This window comes from Podarcis liolepis (genome assembly GCF_965112155.1).
Source record: "Podarcis liolepis genome assembly, chromosome: 9".
NCBI classification, from domain to species: Eukaryota; Metazoa; Chordata; class Lepidosauria; order Squamata; family Lacertidae; genus Podarcis; species Podarcis liolepis.
The window spans coordinates 64686424-64709584 of record NC_139564.1 but is presented as its reverse complement, the minus strand read 5'-3'; the positions used below and the strand labels follow the sequence as shown (position 1 = coordinate 64709584).

General features: G+C 42.1%; 1 protein-coding gene across 4 annotated transcripts in view; it reads left to right on the top strand.

Annotated features, from left to right (window-relative positions):
• PCDH7 (protocadherin 7) overlaps positions 1-23161 on the top strand; it is a 413484-nt gene that overhangs the window by 307831 nt on the left and 82492 nt on the right. The window lies entirely within an intron of this gene.

Sequence of the window (23161 nt, the reverse complement as noted above, 5' to 3'; positions counted from 1 at the left end):
TACTCTGGGTGGCTATTGCAGCCCTGAGCTGTTTAAGGCTTTATAGGTCAAAACCAGCACTTTGAATTGTGCCCGGAAACTATTTTGCAGCCAGTGCAATCAGGCCAGGATTGGCATTATAGGCTCAGACCGTCTTGCCCCAGTGAGCAACCTGGGTGCCAACATCTGCAGCAGCTGAAGTTTCTGATCATCTTCAGAGGCAAACCCACATATAACACATTGCAGTAACCTAACCTAGAAGTTCCGGGAGCACAGTTAGCCATCTGGGCTTCAAGCAACAGAGATGTACCCCCAAGCAATGTATCTGCTCCTTCAGAGGGTGTGTAACCCCATCAAGAGCAGGCAACCTTCTATCTGTCCGGTCTAGGGAACCACCCACTAACAGTGCCTCGGTCTTTGCTGGATTGAGCTTCAGTATGTTGGCTCTCATCCAGTCCATTACCAAGGCAAGACAGCAGTCCAGTATATTCACTGAGACCATGGAACTGTCAGCAGTTCTCCATGGTTTCAGAGAGAGGTCTTTTCCAGCTCCCTGTTCTGCATGTGGACCAAAGCATGAGTTCTACCTCTGAGCACCTTTTCTCATGTCCAGACATCAGTACAATGAGAGTTTTCTGCCTCGCTTCCATGAGGCTTGGTGCATATTGCAGTGATGTTCAGAGGACACGAACTACACCAAATTAAACTTTACAGTGTGGAGTGGGGGTGGGAATCGACATTGGGCTGCCACTTTGGCCAGAAGCCTTGTTTGCAGGTCCTAAGAGGTGGCGGCCAACTCAAACACAGAGTTTGTTGTAGAGGTATGGAAAAAATGCAGGGTTTTCCTGTGCTCCTAATTGGAGATATAACAGAACGCAATCAAAGCCACTCAACTTTTTGATGGCAACTCTGACAGGTTATTTAAAATGATGAACTATGAGAATTCTCTTTACTGCAGCAATACATGCTGTTCCTATTTCTCTCCTCCCCTCCTTGCCCCTCTTGGGGGGAAAAGAAGAAGGAGAGGGAGAGCTTCTTAGAGTAAGTTACCTGCTGATGCTGATCTCACCTTTGTGACTATCTTTATATTAAATTTTTAGCTGCAACTGCTGCTGTAATTTCACACTTTAATGAGTTCCTTGGTACTGTACTTTTTTAATAACGAGCACTGCTGGGTATGTGCAATTTAACAGGAGTGGCTGGTTCTGTGGCTCCAGTTAGCAAGGGTCAAGCTACAGTTTGCCAAACATAAACTTGTGTTTTCCCCTAATAGTTTTTAGCTGTACTGGGGTTTTTTTGTTTGTCTTTCTTAGTTGTTTCTCCAAACTGTGCCGTGATACAAACCGTGTCAGCGGCACGAATACAATAATTGCCTTTCTTGATCATGCCAAGGGAACATTTAATCCAGCATGCTCATGAGGTAACCATGAAGCTGGCGACTTTCCTTCCCTAATTGTTTTGCTTTAGCAGATGGTGTTCACTGATACACTGCCTCTGGTCTTGGAGGTTCCATTTGGCTACCATAGTAGGGATGGGGGGGGGTGAATTTGGTTTGGTTCACATTTAAATGCAAACCTACCTGATCCATGCTTTTTGAAACAACACAAGGACTGAAAAACAGCCCACCTTCAAAATCTGCATTCCTCTGAATTTTGCAATGCAGGCCTCCTGGCCAGAAATATTTCTGAAATTGCATATACTAAGTTAAATGTACAAATGAAAATAGCATACAACATGTGTTATATTAAGGGGAACTGATCTGCATAAATGTATTAGGCAAAATTGCATACGGAAAAGGGGTATGCTTTAAATTTTTATTAAAGTGCTGGTTTTCATGAAGATTTCCACCCAGACACATGCACATTAACCGGTTAGGAAATGTAGAGAAATGAACTGAACTGGAAAACTGAGAAACTGAGAGAAATCAACGTTGAAATAGAAACCTGTCTCCTCTCCCCACAAAAAAAATGCCACTGAAAGCAGCCTCCCCATGGCAATTCATTTCCCCTTATGGAATAATGTTAGGAAGTACTTCCAAAGCTGGCTTGGGACCATGAGTCTCTGTGCTAGGGAGGCACTGAGTATTTGAATTGGGGCCTTCACAACTCTTCACAACTCACCCCTTTCCCAGCCACACACACTGTATCCTCAGACCGCAGAACACAATCCTTGACCATTTTGACCAGGCTGGAATGTATCCTTGAACTCTGTCATTGGTTTCCTTGGTTGGAGGATAGAGAGGGGCACATGCTTGTGTGTGAACTAGCTTATTGTATCAAGCTTACATTTGTTGCTCCGCCCACTTTCCCCTGGCCCCACCCACCACTGGCATGCCCAGAGTGTGCCACTGCAGGCTGAAAAGAGTTCTCTGATGCTGGTATATACCATCAGTTTATGGTTTAGAAATTTGTTTGTCCTTTTCTTGATGTTTCTGGCTGGGCTCTGCTTGTGATGACTTGTCTTGCCAATAGACGATGCCCAACACCATCTGATTTATAGATAGCTAGCCTGTTAGCCCGTTTGACTTGCTCGACTGGCTATGTGAAGATTATTCATTAGCCAGCTCTCTCAGTGCCTCACATTCTCCAAACAATGTCTAACATCAAAGAAGGCGAAGGCACCCAGCACTATCACTTCCTTCCACAGATTAGGGTATTAAAGGCTGTTCTCAGCCATCAAAGAGCTGAATAAGAGACAGAGAAGGGGAAACAAACAGAGGCAGGAAGGGTAACCATGTCAGTTCACTATCTCCTTGAAGTACAAATATCTTCTGGATAGAGTGCCCATACATGGCTGTAGAATTTTCCATGGAGAGGTTGGATGGCCAACTGTCATGGATGCTTTAGTTGAGATTCCCACATTGCAGGAGGTTAGACTAGATGAGTCTCAGGGTCCCTTTCAATTCTACAGTTTTATGATTCTAGCAGAGGCACCACCACATGCTTACTGAATTTTTCCACAGGCCATGCTGGGCATGTAAAGCAAGCTGTTCCATGTTGTAGTCAGCCTGGCTTTAGCCCTACGTCTTCCTGTAGTGTGTTTTCTATTTCTTCAGAGTAAATATTAATTAGAATAGAAACTGCTAAGGCAGTTCATTGCATGGGTGGGGTGGCTGAAAGATGGGGGGGGGGAAATCTGGTCCTTGATTCTTCTACAGGCTTCACTGTCTCAGGAGCCCAGTTAGCAAAAATTGTGTCTGACATCCACTCTGTGCAAGACCATGGAAATCAATTTTTCAGAGCTTGCTCCATGCAGAGGCCAGATTAATTTTTAGCTGAATTGATTCTTAAAATGCTACAGTGGGCTTAATTTGACATTTTGCACAGATGATTGGTGCATCCAAATTTCAAAAGTTTTAAGTGGCGCATGGTATTTTGTGGTGGGGGAAAGGGTGTGCTCAATTTAAGCACTTCAGATTGGATCCCATTAATATGTTCACGACAGTGTATATAGACACACTCCTAGTTTGCTCTCTTCAAGACTTTCCTGGATGGTGTATGTTTGCTGGGTGTAAGAAATATGAGGCTATCACTATAAGAACTAGTGCTAGATTTTGAGGGAAAACTCGCTGATGTAGACATCACTAAGACAGGAGTGCAAACATGCTGGGAATGTGAGCTTGGAAGAGCACATCTTTGTTTGAGACTGTCCTTCCATGTAATGCCCAAAATCTTCCTGACACAGTGGAATTAGAAGGCATTAAGGTGTTGCTCCTGGCAGTTGTAAGTCACTCATGACTCACTTCCATTGAGTAGCATAGTCAACATGCAAGCCCAGTAGACCTTCATCTTGGTCTTGGACATTAGCATCCCATTCTCCCATACGCTTTTGGAGAGGTGGGCCATTGCCGTTGTTGGCTCGCCAACACACTTGTCTGGCTCAGCTTTGATGTGTGGTGTGCTGGCAACAGTTTGACTTCACTTCCAAAGGCGCACTCCTCCATTATTTGAGATGGATGAATGTCAACCAACCGACCGACAGCAGCAAGTAAGGATTTTAGGCAGAATGAACACAGGGAGATCAAACTTGGTACGGTGTACTGGATGAGGCTTATGGGAGTTGTAGTCCAAAACCAGACTGGTTAAGTATGTAAAAGCTTGGTACAGAGGTCTGTAAGATGCTGTGGCCATTACAAAAATGTTTTCCTAGTAAAATCTCTGGCATTTGCCTTTAGTGGCCAGTGTCACAAGAAGTATAACAGGCAAAAATCACAGTTCTCCAAATTTTGCAGTGCAGTTCTTGCCTCAAAAAAAATGCAAAAGATTTGGACACATTTAAAGAAAATACATTTGAAATGGCTGCTGAGTGATACTGATGACTCTGTGACTTATAAGGTGGCTCTTTATGCCTGGCAGCTAGGAAGATTAGGAAGAAAGAACTGGATGGGCAATTTGCAAGTTGCAAAGGGGACTCTGAGATCTAATTTGCACATTTTATTTGAGAATTACTTTTTATTCTGTGTAATAAGAAATTCTGGTGGATTTGACCATGGTTTGACTGCATATGTAGCAAGTGCTGTTTCCCTCCCTTCCTTCTTTGGATGTTGCCATGGCCTTTGGCTAGTGCAATAGAAAATAAAGGGGGGGCATTCAAAAATTGAAATGTCAAGATGCATAAAAGATCTTCAAAATAATGTGTGTATGTAATTATGTATACATTCACAATGTATTCCATGGTCCCACATTGCTCCATCTGGTGTGATGCTGTCACGGGTTACTAAATCACTTCAACCAATTGAATCAGACAGCAGTGTGGGCAAATCAGGCAGGATCTGACAAGGACTGCAAAGTAGGTAGCATGTCAGGGATGGCATCCAAACCTCTGCTGCATATACAAGATCATCTGTGTGCTAAATGTGTGAAATGCTGGTTTGTTGCAGCAGATTTTGCAGGCAAGAGCCGATTTCGTTATGCGCAATTTGTGTACAGATACAGTGCCAGATTCAGAAGGACTCCCAACACAGCCAACAAAGTGATGGGAATCTTTGTCACAATGTGTGTGTGTGTGTGTGTGTGTGTGTGTGTGTGTGTGTGTAATGGCCAGATTCAGCAGGTGTTTTCTTGTGCTAGTGTTTTTGTGCCTCTCCCTCTTCATTTAGACTTTGCTTATTTGGAGCTATTGAAAGAGCACACTCTGTTTTTAGCATGTCGAAATCCAGTCACTACTAATTACTCTGGTTGCCATTTTCTAACCTGACAAGTGCAAAATCAAACCCGTCTCTTGAGTGCTGTAGGCTGTTCAACAAGCCCTTAAAAGGAGAACCCAAAGTTTGACAAAGGAAGCATGCATGTCTAAAGTAAGCACTGCTTTGCAACTTGGCTGTAAACAAGTGGCAGCCAGCCTATTAGTGTCACAGTATTTTATTTTATTTTTACGGATTATTTTGCATTTTTAAAAAAATCTATTTCTCTCATTTTCAGTTGAGAAGATGTTTTCCAATGCCTCTCCAAAAAAACCAAACCAAACAAGTGTTTCAAACATTTTCACTTTATAATTGCTCGTGTTTAAAACACGTTTGTGATACTAAGAAGTTGAGAGGAGGAGGGATGTTAGCAATTATGACGCATCTTCCAATGTGTTTGATCATTAAAATCTCTTAGGGGAGATATTGCAAAAAAAGAAAGAATTGTAAGGGGGAGGCAATAAAGAGGCAGAGACCAACAGCTGAGATGAAAAAGGCCTCAAGTTTAATAAAGCAACATAGCATAAACAGCAAACTATTAAGAATGGGATGGAGGAGGAGGTTATATTATTACTCTTTCAGCTATGTTGCCCAAGGGAGGTTGGCATCAATAGGCAGCTGAGATGCACAGCTCAGCTTAGCTAGGATCTGAACCTAGACATATTACTCATAATTCTTGTGATGAGATGTAGGTAGGAGGTGACAAGGTGCCCCATGATATTCTTGTAAAGAAGCTGGTAAAATGCGGTCTTGACTATGCTACCACTCAGTGGATTTGTAACTGGCTGAGTGACCGAACCCAAAGGGTGCTCATCAATGGTTCCTCTTCATCCTGGAGAAGAGTGACTAGTGGGGTGCCACAGGGTTCTGTCTTGGGCCCGGTCTTATTCAACATCTTTATCAACGACTTGGATGATAGACTCAAGGGCATCCTGATCAAATTTGCAGATGACACCAAACTGGGAGGGGTGGCTAACACCCCAGAGGACAGGATCACACTTCAAAACGACCTTGACAGATTAGAGAACTGGGCAAAAACAAACAAGATGAACTTTAACAGGGAGAAATGTAAAGTATTGCACTTGGGCAAAAAAAAAATGAGAGGCACAAATACAAGATGGGTGACACCTGGCTTGAGAGCAGTACATGTGAAAGGCTCTCTGGGTTTTGGCAGCTCTTTAGCAAGACACACTCACTGGGCCCCTCTTCCCTGAGTAGACTTACTCTTGCTGCGGTCACTGGCTGGAATATAGCCAACCATGCCAAAGTAAGAATCACAACCATTGCTCCACCCATCTTTCCTCCTAGGAAGGATCCCCACAAGAGAATATGGACCTTGGACCTTTCCATGCCCCCCCCCCACAGTCAAATTATTTTGCCGCATCCATACAGATCCTTTTGCCAAACTTTGTGATGAAAGAGCTTGGGGGGAAGTCTAGGATGTATTTCTGGAAGGTCGTGAGTTCCAATGTTTTGAGTTCTACTTTGGTAAACATGTCTGTTATAGTGGAACCTCAAAATCCAAGGTAGGCAGATTTCATAAGAATCCTAACAGAACACCGCAATGGGATGGAGGCAGATTTAAAAAGTTTTTAGAAGGTGTCAGCTGATAGAAGATCCCACTAATATTTGTGAGGAAAGAAACCTTTCCCTCTGCAGTTTTCCGAGGCGAATACAATGGAAAATCTCATTGTATGCAGCCAAACTGCCTTCCCTCAGTAGCCTAACGTCAGTTTACCAGTTCAGCAGTGTGAGCACAGGCCTACAATTGTGGCACTGGCAGCCGGATTGCCTCTACCAGAGTTGTTGTCCTTGTCCTCTGTTGAGGAAGAGTAGCTGTTCCAGGTATGGGTAAAACGTGTAGTTACGTATTCTCTTGCTAATCAGAAGGAGATTATTTTATGAAGTACAACTGCATTCCCGGAAAGGTACATTTCTGCATCTTCAGGTCAGTCAAGGTGAACCACCACTCCCTTACCTTTCTGGCTTATGTTGGACTCCCCTTGAGAGCAAGGGGGTTTACAGCACCCAGTCATGTCCTCCTTTTCCTGAGAGGAAGGCTCACTCAAGCACTGTACACTTTATGGCTTTTCTCCAAGGTCAACATTCCTTCCACCACCAAAGGGATGTGGTGGGAACATCTAAGAGAGCTTCATTACAGCTGCAAAGTCTGCAAGAGGAACTGAAGCTCTATACACCTGGGAAAGTTGGATACTGTAAGCAACATTATAACTGGGCTTGTCATCCAAGATTAGGAGACTGCCTGGCTGCACTAGACCCACTTCCAGTAGTTAAAACAATGTACAGAGATTTATTCTGCTCCGAGGGCATCCTGGGATGGGATGGGGAACATCTGGCCTTCTAGATATTGCGGCTTTATTCATCATTGACTGTTGGCCATACTGTCTCCATCTGGTGGCCACAGGTTCTCGACCTCTCATCTCAATCCTGTTGTTGTTTAGTCGTTTAGTCGTGTCCGACTCTTCGGACACAAGCACGCCAGGCACTTCTGTCTTCCACTGTCTCCCGCAGTTTGGTCAGACTCATGTTTGTAGCTTCGAGAACACTGTCCAACCATCTCGTCCTCTGCCATCCCCTTCTCCTTGTGCCCTCAATCTTTCCCAACATCAGGGTCTTTTCCAGGGAGTCTTCTCTTCTCATGAGGTGGCCAAAGTATTGGAGCCTCAGCTTCACAATCTGTCCTTCCAGTGAGCACTCAGGGCTAATTTCCTTAAGAATGGATGTGTTTGATCTTCTTGCAGTCCATGGGACTCTCAAGAGTCTCCTCCAGCACCATAATTCAAAAGCATCAATTTTTCGGCGATCAGCCTTCTTTATGGTCCAGCTCTCACTTCCATACATCACTACTGGCATCTCAGTCCTAGTGTCTAGCAATACTACTCCTTTGAGACAGGCTTAGGGTCCTGGTCTAGGTCCATTCTGGAGTCCATGTTTAATTTTATGTGTGTTCAAACTATTAATCCATTTGCTCTGGATAATTTCTGGAGGAGAGTTAGGTGGTGTTTCACCAAGCCCTAGCTATCTTACATGGCAATGTAAACACACATTTGATTTTTCAATACTTCTATCCTCAAACGTACTATGTTCATGATCACTGTCTTTTTTATTTTTAGTGTTTAATTGCAAAGGAATAAAACCTTCAGGTATAAAAACTGAATAGCTGTGGTGTATTTTTTTTTAATTAGCATATTGTGGAATATCTGCAGTCCGTAATAAGGCTGCCCAGAGTGTAGCATTCACATAAGCTCTGTTCTTGTTGAAGGGAATTGGGGATTGTGCTCAAAAGTAATGATCCTTGTGGTTGTTCATGTAATAACTTTTCATAAGTTTATATATATATATATATATATATATATATATATATATATATATATATCCTGTTATAGAAGTCTTACTGGAAATCAGCAGTAAACTCTGAACATCTTGGGTGAAATCGGCATATCTGCTAGGGGGATTAAAAATATGAATTGTCCTCTTTTGCAGATTTAATTTCTGCAAGGCACTGATTTAGTTATTTTTTTTTATTTACTGCAAATATTTAATAATGATTCTTAGTCTTGACTGCTAATTGTAAAGGCTTTTTAAAAAACGACAACACACACATACACACATAATGGATCAGTCAATAAAAGATTCATATTCATTGTATATTGTTAATTTCCATGAATATATCTCCTCTGTATCTCAGCTCTCTCGCAGAAAGTGTAGCAAGGCTCCAACCCCCTTGGTGAGAATGGGATTGTGGGTATACTATTCATTTGGTATGTTCACTTGGTATGCCTTTCTTTCTTTTTAAATCCAATTTCTGCTTTTTCAATTAGTTGTGTTGACATGGTACTCTTCCTTTCCAGATCAAGATTGACAGGTTTAAAACTCACACATGGAACTTTAAAATGTCCCTTTAAAGAAATGGCTTTATTTGGCTGTTTTCCTGTCATAGTTTAGTGGTAGAGTTGTGTTTTTAAGCCATTACTTCAAACTATTTTCCTTTGGCTTTGGGGGCTCTTAGCAAGATCAAGCTATTTTGGGGGCTAACAACACTTTGTGATGGCTGTTTCTTCTGAGTGGGAACAAAAACCAATATGTACAGAGCATATGAGAATATTGAAAATCAATTTCAAATAACACCGATGTAGAAAACTGTCAGCTATGGAACTCAAGGTAGCATATACAGGATTCTCATGTGGGCATTGCTCCAAGAACAGAAATTCTTTACATTTGGTAGAGCTACTGCACATGTTCCTTCCCACTGTTCCCTTCGGCCACAGAACAAATAGTTATTTCTGGCGACTTATAAATATTGTACATATGTTTTCCTAAATGAGTGTGAGTTCCATAGTAGGGCACTATGGTTTCAAACCACAGCGTGTTCAGAATTGGCAGCTAATTTTGCCTTTAAACAAATTATCGGCTGAACTTGGTGGTTCCTGCTCTGGAAAAAAAAATCCAATTAATTTGAAGGAAAGCAATAAGTCAATTAAAATTTGTCAGTTGGCAGGGACTTGTGAGATGATGTGCATATGTTCTACTGGGGAATACTGGACTATATTGATGCAGGTTTTTAATTTAGTTGTGTTGCGGATGCTGTTTGATTCTCACACGTTTTTGTTAAGTAAATTCTAAAGGGTAGTTAAAGCCAGTGATGGTTTTCCGAAAGAAAACCTTGGAAAATTCTCTGGTGCTCTAGAGAGGGATCTAATGTAGTATTTTTAGAAGTTAGTCAGAGAACAGTGGTACCCCAGATCCTTAGGTGCCAGATTTCCCCCTCTAGATTCTTGAGTGTTGAGGTTTAATCAGAACTGTCAGGCTGAGCTTGTTTTTCCACCATGTACAAGAAAAAAAGGCCCTACAGGTAACCAAGGGCAAGGTGGCCAGGGCAACGTGGGCATGTTGTCACTCAGGGAAATTGTCACCCTTTAAAACTAGGCTTGCAATAGTGCGTAGAATGGGAGGAGCTGCTTAGCAAGGGGTTTTCCAGGAGGGAGAAGCATGAAATAGGTCAAACTCCATGTTGGGACTAAGGTCAGAACCATCTTGGTGGGCTGGCTGTAGGGAGGCTGGGACAGAGACACAGAATCTGTCTTGGAATCTGATGCAGCAGTGCTGCTGGAACAAGCACCTCTTGAGATGTGAACGTTGTAAATTATGCACTTCCTCCATGTGTGCAATAAAACCTATTTCTTAAAGAGTGCGTGCCTAGATGCCCCAGGAATCTTCCTACTGCTCAGCAGTGATTGAGAGTGGTGCACGGCCTTTGTAATAGTATGCTTAGTTTACTTGTGCTTAATATATAGAGGTAAAATAGAAGCTGTCAAAGCTTTCCTAATATCTACTTGCAATTGGCATCCGTTATTTGTTACTAGTGAATTTTTGAAATGGAAAATTTTCTGTGGAAAAACAAAGCACTGATTGCAACCAAACCACAACAGGCTGCTTGCGACTTCTAAAAGACTAACAATGTTATTATAACATAAGCTTCCTCCAGTCCTCAAAGTGCTCATATATCACTGCTGATTAATATTAAAACACAAGCAAATACCATATTTTTTGCACCATAACACTCACTTTTTTCCTCCTAAAAAGTAAGGGGAAATGTCTGTGCGTGTTATGGAGGGAATGCCTACGGGTGGCATGCCTACGGATTTTCCTCCTCTAAAAACTATGGGCATGTTATGGTCGGGTGCGTGTTATAGAGCGAAAAATACGGTATATGTCAAAGATCCTGATCACAATCTCATATATCTAGTTTGACCTTAGATTATCAGATTTGGTGTAGTTTCTGTGTGTGTGTGTTGGATTTTGGCTGAAATCCTCTGTGCATTTGTCTAGGAGTAAGCACCACTGAACACAGTGGAACTGATTTCTTTTTAAAGGTATAAGATTCATTGTTAAGCTGCATATATGCTTCATTACATCTCTCTCTCTCTCTCTCTCTCTCTGTGTGTGTGTGTGTGTGCCTGCACACGTAATATCCACAACTTGCTCTTGTCTCTAAACTTGAAGAGGTGATGATGGCAACATTATGGGCTGAATTTTGCTCAGTGTCACCAGTCACTTGTATGCAAGTATTTGTATATTTCCAAAATACAAATTTCGGACATGTGTTAGGAGTGAGGGATGCTTGAGAAAATTTGCAGTTCAATAATTAAAAGCCACGATTCACTGTTGGGAGGAAATACCATTTTGATATATTTGTTTTCATTCCCTGTTATGGTCACACACACGAACCAAAGTAGCCTGCTCAAATACATGTGTGCCTGTGATGCTAAGATGAACAAATTAAAAGATACCACGATAGATTAAAATTGGCCCATACCAATTACTCAACGAAAGTTGTAGCAGGTCAATTCATTCCTTAATGCTTGCAGCTCATTAAAAAAAATAGTATATAGAGAGATGCACACAAAGACATTTTGAAACATGGACCTGTGATCCCTGCCATTTTATAAAATGTATTCCATTATTTAGTTAGGTCCATTCATTTCAGTGGATCTACTCAGTCGTCTATTATTTTCATAGGGTCTACTCTGCATAGATCTAACATCAAATTACACACTTTCTTCTTTCTTCTTTCTTTTCGATGCAACAAAAAACACCTGAATTTGGGCTGCTGTGTGGCTATTTTAATATTAGCACCTCTAAATAGTAATCATGAATTTATTACTGCTCTTTGGGCATAGTGCCATGAAGAATCCTTCCAAGTCAGTAGACTTCAAGACTAATTTGCTCTGATTATCAGGGGGAATTACTTTGTCAGACTTTCTTGCTCACTTATGCAAGGACAGACTTGTTAGTTCCAACTCATTTACTTTATGTGGGATGAAAGGTGAATGCAACAAAAGTGGCCAAGGAAGCCTCAAGCTTTCTTTCTTTCTTTCTTTCTTTCTTTCTTTCTTTCTTTCTTTCTTTCTTTCTTTCTTTTACATGAAGCACTAGATGTTAGTTGCACGTGCCGTCAGCAGGATAAAATGCCACAGCTATGCTCTTAAAAGATGTCAGATTGCTTACTCCATCAAGTAAGGCCATTCCTTCAGGCCCATCAAGGAAATGGATGGAGCCAAGTGTACGCTGAGCTTCCCAGTCAAAGGATGCAGCGGAAAAATCCCATCAGAAACCTGTCCTCCTTACGGAGAGTTTTCTAATGCAATGAGACAGGGCGCACATTAGTAGATGGGGAAAGATGGTGACGATCCCATGAAGGATGATCTGCGCATGGTAATAGCTTTTCTGCATGCTCATCTTGCTGGAAAGGGAATAAGGATTGTTTGTCTCCAGCCCCCTTGGGCTGCAAGATTCATGCTTGCTCTGCTCTACAAAAAAACAGCAGAATGCAATGAAAGACTCCTGTCTTTGCAGCGTGCCTGCCACCAACCTTCACACTCCTTCCAGCAGGCAATGAATGTGAATCAGGGGCTGGCCGAAACCCAGTGTATAGCAACAAACTCACAAGTAAGGTGGGGTGAATTGTTGAGCCCAGCAATTAAGCATTTCTACATGCAGGGCTGTGGGTGGCGCTGTGGGTTAAATCACAGAGCCTAGGACTTGCCGATCAGAAGGTTGGCGGTTCGAATCCCCGCGACGGGGTGAGCTCCCATTGCTCGGTCCCTGCTTCTGCCAACCTAGCAGTTTGAAAGCATGTCAAGTGCAAGTAGGTAAATAGGTACTGCTGCAGCGGGAAGGTAAACAGTGTTTCCATGCACTGCTCTGGTTTGCCAGAAGCAGCTTAGTCATGCTGGCCACATGACCCGGAAGCTGTACGCCGGCTCCCTCGGCCAATAGAGCAAGATGAGCGCTGCAACCCCAGAGTCGGCTACGACTTGACCTTTACCTTTTACTTTACATGCAGGGCAGGTTCCCAGTATTGTAGATACAAATGCTTCCCTCTCCAGGTCTGTCATCAGCCCTTGCACCTCACAAATTGAGATGTACCTGATCTGGGGTCCTGTGAGGGCTGACTGGGAATTTTTTTAAAAAAAAAGAAATCAAGGGCATTGCTGCTGAAATGCCACCTTTTCATTCCTTAGTCCACTCCTGCTGCTCAACACTCTACCGTTGTTCAGCCCAGCAGGGAAACATAGGATTAAGGAGGACTGGAGATGGGGCAGAGGTTTTGCTGGCTGCTGTGATCCTATCAACAGAAGTTGGTCCCATGGTTCCAACTCTCTCTTCCCCAAACAGCATCATAGAACATCTGAAAGGAATTTACCGTGTTAGGCTGCAGGCACAGAGCCAACAAAAGGCTTCCGGGTGCAATTCTGCCAATCTTACTGCCCTTGCAGCAACTCTTAGCTGATATTTTCATATAGCCCCTTGATGACATGCCCTGTTATTTCAAACTGAAAAGAAGGCACCACAGTCCCAAACATCTGCAAAGCACCAAATTGGCTGCAGTATCTGCCAGACCAGTCATGCTTCTGTGAATCATTTGCTTTGCGCCAGACTAAGATGTGTGCAGAGCATTAAGCATACTCAATATGGCAGGCTGGCTTGGATAGTGCTGGGCCAGTTTCCATTATAAGAAGTAACACAGAGAACTGTGAACAGAACTTTTTGAATCTAATATATATTGCTATGGGTAGGCCACTTTTAAGGGTACTTGATCCATACAATTCATTCCTTTACAACTCATAGTGGTTAGCATTTATGACTTCAAAATATAGTGCCAAACTTCAGAATGCTTTTCTGTTTTCTTTGTATGGGGTTTCTAGAATTGCATTTGAGAAGGGCAGATCAACTAAATCAGAAGGTTTAGGAGTATTCTAGCGGAAGCCACAGAATCACGTGTAGGTGAAATGTAGGTGTAAGTTTTAATTTTATTTACGAACCTTCAGATTTGGGGGGGGGTGGGTTTGGAAAAAACGTTCACTATGGGACTGTGTTTCTTGAAATAGGAGATTAAGGGAAGAATGAGATGCATGGTGTAGAAACTTTGTACCCATTGATACTATCTTTAATGGACAATAGCCAGATAGCAGCTTATGAACCAGTGTTCATCTTTCACAAATAGATGATTGAATTAGTGCTAAAGTTTCCTAAATGACTAGAGAATGAAGATTATCGGGTAAATCAAACAGGAGACAGGTTTTCATTTGTTCTGTAGCACACACAAACACACTACTTCTCACTGCCATTACAGTGCTCAAACCAAACCCAATCACCATTATGAGGTGATTATTGTCTTGTTTCTCTCTTCTGGATTATATTCCTCATTAAAAACAAAAATTGAGCCAAAAAGTCATATTCACATAAGCAATATTATTACTGCATGTTCTTTCCCAAAATATCTTCTGTGCTTTTCCAGTTATAAATTTGTGTTAGGAGAGAAATAATGATTAAACTAAAGCCTTCCTCGTGATCAAAAGAAATGTCAAGACTTTGGCTTGGATCCTGTGGGTGCAATTCTAACCTCGTTTGCCTAGGTGTAAGCCCCATTAAATTCATTAGGACTTGCGTCTGAGTAGACAGGGTTCAGATTGTACTGCAAGATGTTCCCTGATTTTAGGATCCAAGCCAAATGAAGTTTATGGAAGGAAAATTTCCTGTCTTCTCCCCACCTCAGCAGCTCCTTGTGTCCCTTGGACATGTCCTTTTGGGTTGAGGGGTTAGCTGGCCCTCCTGAACAATATGGGGTGGGGTGAAGAGTTCTAGGGATGGGCATATATGCACATTTTGGTTTCTCTAGCAATCTCCCCCACCAACCATTGAAAATATGTTGGCATTTTGGCAACGATCTGTTCTTCATTGTAGCCTGATCCTAGGTTGTATTTTGTCATCACAACGGAGTATGACAGAATGTTATGTGTTTGGGACAGTCAGAAAGTTGAGAGGTGACTTTATATTGATGTAAATTGGGAGGTGTCAGAGGAACCAACCCCCAGGGCAGGTTGCCAGGAACAGATGAGACAAGGAAAAGTCCTTACCATCTGCTCTTTATTCAATATTGTGACTACATTATTACATGAGCACTGTTCCACAGCATTTGGTATTTTCATTTACCTACATTCATTTGAAATGAGATGGGTTTATGAAGCAATTCTATATCCTCCCACCACGCTGATGAAGAATTCTACCAAACAGTAGTCAATATCCGGAATCACTGTTCAGTGTTGGACATCCTATTTTCTGAATGCACAAAGCTTCACAGCTTATCTTTCATCGTACAAAGTCTGGTACCTCGCTTCACTTAAAGATTTTCAGAGACTTTGGGACTAAAGATTTCATTTTGTACTTGTTATGGTTTGAAGGAATTGTATAAAGATTGTCTATTGCGTATGTACATGGTCATCGTGTTGCCTAGACATTGCTGACTTTGTTCAGTATTCACAAAGAGAAGCTTGGGAATGTAGCCTCTCAGAAAAATGGCGTCGTCCCGAGTAAATCTCAACCCCACTTTCCTCCCACTCCCTCATTCGTTGTTATCATCACCTCCTCTATGGTTGTAGCTTAGGGACATCTGTCTCCAAGCATCTTTGCTCTCCTACTTTTAAGGCTCGCCGGGTTCTGGGAGATGCTGGGTCTGGAAAGCTTTCTAGTGATAAAGTGTCAGCCAACTGCTCCGGCTCTGCCTCCTCCTCTCCCATTATTTCCCAACTTTCCCCCACATCTTCCTCTGAGCTGTGACCTCCCTCAGACCCCTGTTGTAATTCTGATCTTTCTTCTACTTCTCTGGAAGGGTCAGGCTGGGGAGGCAGTCTCCACCATTCCTCCTCTGCCTAGTCCCTGACAGGAGTTGACTTTAAATTGATGTATTCCTTCATTGAAATGGGTTGGGCTACATGACCCTCAGAGTCCCTCTACATTTTTATGCTTCTACATATATGTGGATGGATTATTTAATTATCTACTGTGTTGCTATCTATTTTACGGTATGGGATTCTGACTGCTGAGAAAATGGAAATATGCTTTCTCTCTTCTTCATCTGCATTAGTGCCTTTAATTTGCAAGAATAATTGCATAGTTTACATTCCATTTGTACATCTGTCATCGCTTTGATTTCATCTCTTTGCATCAGGTGGTGTAAAAATTAAACGTAGCCAAGTTCCTTTGAGAGTTATCCGTCTTGTAAGGGTTTTTGTTTTGCTTTGTTCTCGTCTTGCTTTCTCTTTCTCTTCCACACACAAACACACACACACAAACAAACAAACAAACGCACACGTCTTGTAAATTGTTTCAAAGCTTTTCCTGTTTATTAGATGTCATCTATTGTGTCACAGTCTTTTACTTTTAGATGTTTCAATTATGCAGGAACAAGGTGCATTTGCTCTGCATTTTTCGCAGGGACCTGGTTTCCATTTGCCAGCTCAGCTTTGCATAACAGTCACCTATTTTTAACTTCAAAACACCCCACACCCCATGAATTGTTATAATGCAGCTCCTTGATTCTAGCCTTCCAGATTTTACTTAAGCCACAGCATAATAGGGTCAGGTGTGTGTGTGTGTGTGTGTGTGTGTAAGAGAGAGAGAGAGAGAGAGAGAGAGAGAGAGAGAGAGAATTTTATGGCCTTTGGAGAGACATTGGTGCACAGCAGTATATTTTTAAATTTAATTATTTATGAGCTCTATTTTATTGGAGAAGTGTATCTATTTTCAGGAAATCTTCCATTTGCCACATATATATATATATAGTCAGTGGCCTTTTATTTTTAACTGGCATCCTGCAGCCAAAGATTTCACCTGATATTTTGAACCCGTCACTGAAATCCGGTCCTTGCCATTTCCCTCCTGTCCCGAATCATTTGCATCTGAGTTCCTGTTTTTTATCCACACAGCCCCTTCTATCTCCAGGCTCTGGTTTATCTGGCTTTCCCCTCCAGCTTCCCATACCTCTGTAGCTTATTGGCTACCATCTCCTTCCTCCTTCATTGCTAACCATTATAATTATTATTTATCATAACCATTTTATGCCACCTTCCCTCCAAGTAATTCAAGGTGGTGCACATGGTTATCAGCCTCCCTATTTTATTCCAGAATGTTCAGCAGGGTCCACAAAGGCAGTGTAGCTGGTGTATCATCTAAAGGAGATGGGGGGGGGGTTGGTACCATTGAGACCGGGGTCTAAGATTACATAACTACACCACCTGAATACATTTGTTATCCATTGTACAATCTGTTCCAGTTTGGGATACGAACACCCTACATGCAGGAATAAAAATAGCAGAAGAGTGTGGTTTATAGATTTGATATCTAGAGGGCTCTGCCGTGGAAGATGGAGCAAGCTTGTTTTTCCTTGCTCCAGAGAGTAGGACCCAAACCAATGAATTCAAGTTACAAGAAAGAAGATTTCAAATAAACTTCAGGAAGAGCTTTCTGACAGTCAGAGCTGTTCAACAGTGGAACAGTCTCCCTCAGATGGTGGTGAACTCTCCTCCATTGGAACTTTCAAAGTGGTTGGGTGGCCATGTGTCATGGATGCTTTAGTTGAGATTGCAGGGGCTTGGACCAAATGACCATCAGAGTCCATTCCAACCCTACAGTTCTATGATTCTCTGGAAATGATTATTATTATTTTGCTAGAAACCTTCTCTGAAATAATACTTGATATATAAGGCTCCTCAGAACTTTGTTTTGGGAAACTTTGAATAATAATTGGTTGTTCTGTGTGGTGTCGTTAGCCCTGTTCATATTTCACACATGCAGCTGCAAATATGTGCTTCTGCTTTCATCCCAACATCGTCTGACTTTTGGATATTCAGGGCAGAATCCTGGAAAGGGAACTCACACAAAAGGTGGTGTTGCTTTCTGCAGACCTCTGCACTCAGCACACGAGGGATGGTTTTGGTGCTGGGGCAGAACTACAACTTCAAGCAGAAAGCCCCTGGGTACATGTGTGAATGGGATTACAGCCATACCATGGAAGCTGAACGCCTTGCGACTCGAACATTTTGACTCCCAAGCACCGCAAACCCAGAAGTGAGTGTTCCAGTTTGCAAATGTTCTTTGGAAGCAGAAAGTCAGACACAGCTTCCGTGGCTTCCGATTGCGTGCAGGAAGCTCCTGCAGCCAATTGGAAGCCACGCCTTGGTTATCGAACATTTTGGAAGTTGAACGGACTTCCGGCACGGATTCTGTTCAGCTTTCAAGCTACAGCTGTATTGTTAAGTGTCACAAGTAGCAGATCAGTAATGACATCTCTTGAATTTGGTTAGGGATTTCTGAACATGGGTTTGTATCCACTGAAGACATGTAGAGTAGACCCATTGAAACGGATTAGTCAATACTTCTGCTTTCAATACCCTAAGATTAAGGGCTCATCCAGACTCCTGCTTGCCCCAGGGAAAATCCAATCTTTACTACTGAATCAGAGCAAACTTCAATGGAGTTTTCTGCAGGTTGATGTTTGCTCAGATTCATCGCTAAAGGCCGTGTTTTCCTGGGGAAAGTGGTGTGGCAAATAGAAAGCTGCCTGGGCCCATGTCTAGAAAGCAAGAGAGAAACAAGAAAGTGTTTGAACCCATGCTTTCGAAGCACAGGACAAGCAAAAGTGTGGACAAGCTCTTAGTCTTATGCAGTACAAAGTCACTAATCAATAAGGTCATTCTAATTTCTCATTTACATGAGCCAGTTTTCCTCTAAAACTTTGTTCCAGTATTTGCTTGTATTTGGTTCAGCCTCTTCTAGCCTGACCTCTTTTTTCCTGAAGACATTGAACGAGCATTATTTTTTCATGATGGTTTCAACAGGGCTTAATATAAATTATCTATAAAAAATTCAGGAAGGGTCATTTCAAGTTTTGCCAGTTCCTGATGATTTACAGACATTTGACCATTCATGCTGGCTGGCAATATTTATCTGCTGCCCTTAAACTGCAGTTTGAATGTCATGCACAAACTGTAGTTTTAACAAACCAATAAGTATCTTATGAAGCCAAGCATGTGGGAGAAGGGAGGGGAGAGAATCAAATGCTCAAATTCATTGCTCGTTCCTCATCCAGGAACATAACATCTAACCCATGGCAGTGCCTGTGATGGAAGTACTTTGAATTGAGCTTCAAAGCAAAACGATAAGGATCCCTTTTGGTATAAATGAACTCATAGTGTTTGTACAAATGCACACGTATCACAAGAGCATTTTTTGCCAATAATCTTCATCATATGCCACCGAATGGTCTCCATTCCACACCACCCTGTAATGCAATGTTATAACCGTTCTATTTTTAAAACTCTATTCCAGCAGTTCATATTACGGGCTTCAATTTTGTATTCTGCCTCCTCCGTCTACTATATGCTATACTGTTGCTGTGCTTGTTTTGATTTACTTGCTCTGGGTTACGACCCTTTTCATTAGAGCTGACTGCTTAATTAAGTTTCCAATTGTTTTTGCTCTGTCTCCGCTGCCCTAGCTCTCCAAATGAAATAACAAAAGTGCAGCTATCATACTCTGGTAGTTGTCTTATCAATTATATTTTCCTCTTACCATTTGTTTCACTCTTTTTTTTTTCATTAGCTGTGCACTTTACAAGATGTTAATTTTCAGACACTTTGGAGATGCTAGACATTAATTCACATTGATCACGCACTCACAGGATTCTGTTTATATGGGAGCAGCAACCAACCTCAAATCTCTCCACAGGCACTCTCAGCTAGGGACCGGTAAATCTGTCAATTTTGGCTTCTCATTTTTCCAGTTTTCAATTTATTCCGCTGAATTTCCTCATCTATTTGCAGTTCATAAAAAAAGTCCTCATGAAAATGTAACAGCATTTAGTGCAAGTTTTCTCTAATGTGTACACTTTTGCAATGCAATTGCCCCTAAAACAATGGATTTAGCTGTGTTATTGTTAGTAATGAATGCATTTTTATTAACATTTTACCCCGGTATATGCATTTCTTTTTTTCATATTACTTGACTGGATAACTGTATTGCAAAATTCAGCTACATACAAATTTCAGTGAGTAATTACTTTTCAGTTCTCATATTGTTTTGGAGACTTAGGTAGGTGGGCACTTAAATACAAACCAAATCAGATTTCTAGTAGGTTCATCATAAAGTGTGGACAGGAAGCCTGTTACCTTCTAGAAGTTATTGGACTACAACTTTCATTGTCTTGGCCATTTTCCATGCTCATTGAGGCCAATGGCATCTGGAGTTCATCATTGTCTGTGGAGTTGCATGTCCCTCACCTAGATACCCCCACTGATTAAACTGAAGCCTCTGAAATTCTACTGTCCCAAGCAGCCACCTGAATTGAATTGAACTGGGCCAGTATGAAGTCTGAAGTGGAATGACCCAGCATTTTCCTTATTAAATTCCTGACTCCTCGTGACTTGTCAGTCCAAACCTGATTAGATTGAAAGATCTCTTGGCAGAAAGCATGCCATTTTGCAGCTCTGTTCCGTGCTTACCCCACAGTGGATGATATATAAGGTTAAACAGAAGTCATAGTATAGAAGAACCTTTAACAGATAAAGTCAAGTTTCAAATTGCTACCTGCCAATCGTGAGGTTAAACCTACACTGGGTCAACTGCTTATCCCACTGTTTTCCCTGTAACTGACTATAGAGCAAGAAGACAGAAAATACCTGTATCTAATAATGTGTCGCCAATAGAAAAGCAATTAAATTAAGGAGAAAAGGTGTTGGAGAACCTTTCTGAAATACAGTATACATGTTGCAATTTATAAATAGATCAATTTCTAATCTACCATTTGCATTTTAACCAAAACAACAACAACTGAAAGCCTAGGCTCTAGGAACTCCATTATACCAAATGAGCCATCTCTAATGGGCTTTTTGTATTTACATTATTGCAAAGAAAAGACCTGATGTTTCAGAACTTGACTTCACAGTTACAGGCAAAATAAGTCTCTCTCTCTTTATAGGTATGAGCATGCCTGATTTTGTAGCTGCAGAATTTTGTAAAAGCTTAGAGCTACAGTGTTTCAAGCTAGGGTTCTATGAAATCTGGGAAAATTTCTTAGTCTCATCAAAATGCCTTTGAATTCCTTGTATGTTTTGCATGAGATGAGTTCCCCAAAATTCAAAAAGGCAAAAACCTGTGAAGCCTAGACATGTTACTGAGAGATGATAGATAGATAGATAGATAGATATAGATAGATGATAGTTATAAAATCATTGTCTACATTTGATATTCTTCAGACATTTAATCTCAGTATGAACCCCTAAATTCACCTCCAATTTAAAATTTTGGAACCATTTCTATTACTTTGCACATCAGTTTTGGTTACGCTCTCAGATGTTCTGGTTGACAACTGAACTTTTCTAACACTGTCCTTTCATCTGAGGCAAAATTTGTTGGAGCAAACACAGGCTACATAAAGGACATAATGGACTTTGCCATGGGTGCAGTGGCAGGGGCACGGGGCTGGTCCACCCCGGGTGCCATCTCTGAGGGGACAACAAGAAGGCACCCCATGGGGGACTCACCCTGCCACCCCTGGGCACGGTGGTGCGAGCCGCTGTCATCACACTGCCACAGCCACATGCGGTACATAGTGGCACACACACATGCGCGCCTGGTGGTTTTCCTCGCCCTTGACATCCCGCACTGGGTGGCAGTACTCCTTCCTTCGGCCCTGCATGGGTGTTGAAGGCTGACTGATATTTTAAGGTACAAAGTGTTATGACAGCATATGGGACATCAACTCTTTCTAGCTGCAGCTTCAGATTCCAGCATGTAATCTATGCTGAAATGTTAGTAACCAAGCCAATAACTATATTTTAGGCCCCATTTTAATGGCACTGCTGTGAGGTGATGATAACAACAACAATCCTAGCTGCAGAAGCCTTTTCCACATGTAAGAGCATATGTTTGTGCATGCGGGGGAAATTTGTTGCATACAAAGAGTACATTTGTGCAAGGAATTCTCTACCCGGCCAACGCAGGCACCCAGTAGCACAGACTTTGGAGCTGAGCCCAAATCACTCATTACCCTTGACCCACGCTGAATTAGGTCAGTCAACAAATTAGGTCAGGCATTTTAATGTATTCTGGTGTTCAGGACTCATTTCAGAATGCAGGCTGAAAGCAGTAGTATTAAAATGCCTCAAAATAAAATAGATGCGTAATAACTCTGTGGTTGCTTATGGCTGCAGGTTCCATTTATAATTGTTTTGCAGTGAACTGCTTGGAAACGATTTATTTATTTTATTTTATTTTTCATAGCTGGTCTGGAAGTGGCAATCCTTTTGGTTTACTTTCCATCCCCTTCATGTGCAGCGGTACCTCTGGTTGCGAACAGGATCCATTCCGGAGCCCCGTTCGCAACCTGAGCAGAACGCAACCCGCATCTGTGCATGTGCGGGTCGCAATTCGCCACTTCTACGCATGCACATGACATTATTTTGAGTGTCTGCGCATGCACGAGCGGTGAAACCTGGAAGTAACCCGTTCTGGTACTTCCAGGTCGCCGCAGGACACAACCTGAAAAGATTTAACCCGAAGCACCTTTAACCCAAGGTATGACTGTATTGTCTGTTAGAACTCAGGGTCATCCTGTTAACCATTTCCCCAAGCCTGCCAGTGACCATTCAATCAGAAATGGAGGGAACTTTTCATCTGATGGCCCAAGTCATACAGTGAGATTTGCTTGACCAGGCATGGGAAATTCACCATGGACATGCCAGTCCCCGTAGCAAATATAAGTTCCACACCAGCTCTCAGCTGTCCTGCTGGCAGCTGAAGTCTTGAACAATTGAGGTTATATTCCTTACAGCAAAAGCAGGCTGAATTGGGGTCCTGGTATGAGTAGCAAGGTTTCTTGGTATGCCTGGGCAGAAACGGTTTGTTCTTCCTCTCTCCAGAGAGGGCCTGTACTGCAAGAATGACTTGTGGTACACTTGACAAAACTGAGTGGCTACCACCGGCCTTCAGTGACTCAGAAATGAAAACAGGTCCTTCCTTCCTGTGTCCCTAACCTACTAGAGCTTTTTTATTATTTAAAAAAATGTAGTTGTCATGTTATGAGCTGCACTGCCAATGAAAATCAATAAAAGCAATTTCCATCTACATTTATGATCTCCT